Here is a 5,074-nt window from a genome sequence, read left to right as displayed (position 1 = left end):
TGATTACTTGCATTCTGGACTAACTTTCTGATGACCTGGGGTATCTTTTTCACTTATCAGGTGAAAGACAACAATGAGTACTTGCATTCTGGGCTACCATTCCTCCCTTTCATCTCTTTACTAACAGATTAGTCATTAGTTTCTCCACATGAGATACGTTATGAGTCCACTGACAAAGCACAGCTGAGAAAGGCACACACAATAGTTTTGCCACGTCTCGGTGCCTCATTTTACCTGTACATGGAGATGTAGGCCAATAGCTTATAATCTCTTTCATGAATACTGAATAGAACGAGTACGGATTAATAGTTGTAGGAGCAATTGCAGCATACATTGTTTTCTTGTTTTCCCTCACTATCTCCCATCCTCCTACAAGTTGTTTCTGGGGGACATCCTCTTTGAAGTTGTAAATAACATTTTATCATTAAACCGTGGTTCTTTTACTTGGCAATCTTGGCGCTAAGAAACTTCCATTACGGTACTACTTTTCTATGTCATGTACACTAGATTTATTGTATCATCATAGTTTTCCTAATATTTGGCTTATATTTTAGATTTTAGCAAGACCACACATGAAAAAACAAATCTCTTCATCTATACTCTCTTTATTTATACCTTTTTTTTGGATTAGGTTAGTTTAATCTTGTTTGCAGCCAGCGTTGGAGAGAAGGCATATGAACTAGGCCAACATCATACTTACCTATTTCCTTAACAAAGGAAAATCTATGCCTATTAACTGCTTGGTTACCATTACCATCCATCAAATTATTGCATGTAGTCACGTGTAGACCTGGAATGTCTCCCTCTGCCAAAGCAATTGGTGAAGCATACTGAGAGCTGCATGCACAACCCGATATATCACAACTACCAGTGAATCCAAATTCATCCCATATGCGTGCAGCTACTATTTTTCTAGCTATTTCCATCAAAACTTCTTAAAGACACCACCTATAGGCAGCAGGACTTATTTTTAATGAAACAGTGAAACTTTTGGACATGGTTGTTACTGGCATATTTACACGATCCTTCGCTTATGTCTGTGCATGTTTGTGTAGAATCTGTTTAGGCATGTTCTGTACATATTTCTATACAATATGCTTCAAAGAAACTCGATATATCATCAGGGGCGAAGCCAGGATTTGAGTACGAGGGGGGGGCGAAAAAGGCATCGAAGACGAGATAAAACATCACAACATATAAAGTTTCGATGTAGTATATGATATATAGAGCATAGCAACAAATGTCTGTGAGTACCGGAAAAAACTAAATTTCTATGAAATAACACTAGGATTTGCATGTTCAGCACTAGGAATACTAGAGCTTAAAGCAATCAGCTAGTGAAAATAATGAATATATTGGCGGTGTCTTTCTCTTCATCTCCGATTTTTGGACTTTGGAGCATAACAAATTAAACAAAGACAGATATATTTGTTAAATTAACTTGTTAGCTTATATAGAAGGGTTCAAATCGATAATTTTTTTAAAAAAAGAGGTACCGGCTGTGCGGCAGGAGTGCATCGTCCAACGATTCGGCAGACAACGAGCAATCACCGATCAGCAAGAAAATTGCAAGAGCAATAGCCGGTAGAGAACTGCAGCATATTGATGATCTAAAAGTGAACGAGGAGGGAAGGTTGGAGGGAGGCGTGGCGATCGACGGAAGCAGGCAGGCAGGAACGATCGAACTAGCTTATGGGCCTTTCCCTCTCTTTCTTGGGCTTTTCCCCCCTTCGGTACTTAGCATTAAGCCTAGTTGTACATCTGTCGTTTACAATTGTTCACCACCTATACACAAACTTAGGAAAGGACAAAGGCAAAAGAAATTTAGGCATAGGAAATGTACCATGCGTTTGTTTTGAGTCACGAGTGTCTTGTTCATGGTGCAGGCGTAATACGGGATCTCCCTTTCGTCTTAAACAGGCACCTCTTTTAGCACCTTCTCAGTTGCTGGAGTCATGAGTGTCTCATTGCTATACACACATCGGTCATCATAGCCTCCAACATACTGAAATTCTTCGGGCCCTGCCATCAAAGGGTTGTTGCTTGCATGATCTTGACAGTGACTATATGTATGTTCTGGAATCTTTCTCTCCTCTAAAGGGCGGAGAATCCTCCCGTGGAGAGAAGCGTCCACATCGACAGGCAGGCGCGTTAGCCGTTTTTTTCGGGCTCCACACATGCGCGTACTCGGTTTTTATTCGGCCTGATTGGGTTGTTCGGTTTTCTGAGGCGTTTACGTGGCTCTATCGTGGCCGTTCCGTATGTTCTATCCAGGCCATTGCTGCGTGGTCTGCTGTTCCCGAAGGTTCTCGTGTGCGCTGGTCTCTTGGCGATGCCGCTTCCGGCTGGATCTCTGGAGGCGAACGGCAGATTTCTTCTCGGGCAGTGCCCGTGGCCGGCTGGTTCCCATTTCCCTGTCAGTTCGCGGGTGAGTCCACCGGCTTCCAGAGGCTTGGGTTTGTTTCTTCCTTCCTTTGCCTTCGTCTCTCAGATCAGATCAAGCACCCACCGTCTCTCTCCTTCCCCAGGCCTACCACTGCTCAGCTAGTCACTGCAGGCGCATTCGTGGCTGGGAGCTCGAGCACACCGGCGAGGCAGTGGCCAGGTCGAGGTTCTGCAGGAGCAACATGGTGGCGCCGCCGCCGCTGCCTTCGACGGAGGAGGAACCAGGGGCGTCCCTGGTGGCCACCTGCTCAAGAGGGGGAGGGACGAGCTGGCAGATACCTCGGCGAGGTCATCTCCTCAACCAACACTTTTCAGCAAAGTAGATCCACCGATGTTCGTTTTCTTTTTTACCGTCTTGATTCTGTAGGTTTCAGCTAACAATTAGGGGCAACTAGAGCATGACTTTCTCATGATTTGCCTCTGGGAATATTGCAGGTGTACTGACAAACACAGATAATTAATCCAAGAAAGCGGCAGAATGGGAAATCTACATATGAAAAGGTACCATCTAGGGCAGATAACAACTAATTAATCTGTTTTTGATTATGTATCATGGTTTCATGGACAAACATCGTTTATCTTTACTCACAGCATTTCAGCTTGGCAAAGAATAATGAGACTAAAAGAGCTAGAGATGAATGTTCCCTCCTACATCCACCCTTGAGCTGCTCCTAACAAATCCTGCTTCTTCCAAGTGCCCAGGTGAAACAATATATAACGTGGAGCATTATCACAATGAAGTTCTTTTGTTTGTGATAGTCAAACAATAGAGATTGCCAACCTTTGTACGCTGATTTATTTGCCTTGATTGTATCTCTCTTGAGTCTCTTCAATTTTGTCAGCCGCTCCATGGTGTGCTTCCAGAATGAATCACACAAGCAGAAGGCATGTGTTTCTTCTCTTGTGATTGGTGATAATAAGAAACCCCTCAGGTCATATTTCTTCTGTTGTCACTTGTCAGTACATGTCAGCACAATAGTTTAAACTAGATGATGCCACACACGTTGTTGCGGAAACTTTTAATTAACATAAAGAGTATTCAAATTTAAAAACATATAATAAAATTGTACAGTCTTCACTTAGTGGGAATAGCTTGATGGAAGTAACATGCATGCATGTACAAAAAAGTATGAGTTTTCCACTAAATAGGTGTGAACAAATTAATTATGTGATGATGTGGCATGCTTGCATGTTTAGAGAAATCAAGTAGTGGGTTGCTTCTACTTAGATATGTCTGCTGTCGTGGGCATATTTATTGGTGTCCTTATGATAGCTTACAACACTAAGCTCATTTTTGTTGCTTGCAGTTACCTTCTTTGTGATTGTTGTAGATATATGCGATATCACCTCTCTACTTGAAGATGATTCTCTCAGTGGATGCTCCGCTTGCAGATGGTAACTAATGCAGACTTGCTCAAATAATTCCTTCTTTGAAAGGTTGGTCCAACATATGCCTAAAGTATTTCCTAATTGTTCCATCGTTTCACTCCCAGTTCTAAATGTCTTTGTTCCTCCCTGAAAGTTTGGTGACCAGTTACAGAATGTCCAGTGTATTTATATGGGTGCTGAGGACTTTCCTATGGCTTGTGCCATAGCTAATCTCTCCCACAGGATGGCTGCTAAACTTACAATGATCCTTGGGAAACGGAATTATGGGTGTTGAGGACTTTCCTATCTAGCATTAGGTGACGAAGACTGCATTCTTGGCAAAATCGCTTCGGTCAACCAATTTATGCTTATTGCTCCAGGATTTTTTTTCCACTTATGTAGGATAAGATTTGGGCTTGTTTTGGCAAGATGCAAGCTTATGATGGCTATTAGGATAAAACTAAGATTCGTGTTAATCCCAAAAGTTTGTTTTAGGTTCTACGGAGTATTCATTTTTTGAAAATATAGTGGTTTGTGTATATCATCTTTTGTTTCTTTCTCTGGAAACTAAGATATTTGCCGGCACAAGCAACTGAATTGAAGCATGCAAGGAACTACTCCCTCCGTTCCTAAATATTTGTCGCTGTTTTAGTGCAAACTTGTACTAAAACAGCGACAAGTATTTAGGAACGGAGGGAGTACTATTTACTATGTGTGCAAAGAAAGTGTTGTTGTATTTTCTTTTGTCTGACCACAAAGATAACAATGTAGAAATTGCATGCTTATTTATTTTCTGAGATCCATTGCATGTTCTCTTTTATGTGAAAATTAACGAACTTGAGTTGTGACAAAAAATAGCAAGCCATCCCATAAGTATATTTCAGAAACGTATACATCAGAACAGAAACATGTCACTGATAACAATACATAGTAGTAGTATACAGTTGGAGTGTGTCATCAATTTATCATACAGTAATCGCGGACGCAGCGAAGCGCATTAATCCATCTAGTACTATGTATCTGTAATTATTCTAGGGATGTTAGAAGAAGTTATGCCCTGTTTACTCCATAGAGTTGATGAATATTTAGGCATGAGATTGCTTCTACGCGATGAGTACTATATGTCAGGCTTTGCTATGTTATGCCTGTTTCTATAGGAGTAGATGACCCTTCGTTGTAGTCTTGTTTATAGCCATTATGCTTGCTGCAATGAGTTAATCACTGGGTAATATAATCAATGTAATTATCGCTGAGCAGATAT

The 5,074-nt window shown here is 41.3% G+C and overlaps 1 long non-coding RNA gene across 6 annotated transcripts; it reads left to right on the top strand.

Moving 5' to 3' along the window:
• Nucleotides 1–2,228: 2,228 nt before the first annotated feature.
• On the top strand, nucleotides 2,229–4,430 carry LOC104581553. Of its 6 annotated transcripts, XR_729549.3 has the most exons (7): nucleotides 2,252–2,428; nucleotides 2,529–2,733; nucleotides 2,881–2,946; nucleotides 3,037–3,147; nucleotides 3,288–3,377; nucleotides 3,753–3,882; nucleotides 3,968–4,430. It is a non-coding gene; the product is annotated as an uncharacterized LOC104581553 (long non-coding RNA). The 6 variants fall into 6 exon arrangements; XR_002963688.1 differs by having other exon boundaries at nucleotides 2,229–2,428; nucleotides 2,529–2,764; nucleotides 3,753–4,430; XR_001405262.2 differs by having other exon boundaries at nucleotides 2,230–2,428; nucleotides 2,529–2,778; nucleotides 3,753–4,430.
• The last annotated feature ends 644 nt before the right edge of the window (nucleotides 4,431–5,074 follow it).

The sequence above is a fragment of the Brachypodium distachyon genome, chromosome 1, assembly GCF_000005505.3.
Source record: "Brachypodium distachyon strain Bd21 chromosome 1, Brachypodium_distachyon_v3.0, whole genome shotgun sequence".
In the NCBI taxonomy this organism is placed as follows: Eukaryota; Viridiplantae; Streptophyta; class Magnoliopsida; order Poales; family Poaceae; genus Brachypodium; species Brachypodium distachyon.
This window is presented reverse-complemented; position numbering and strand designations above follow the sequence as displayed.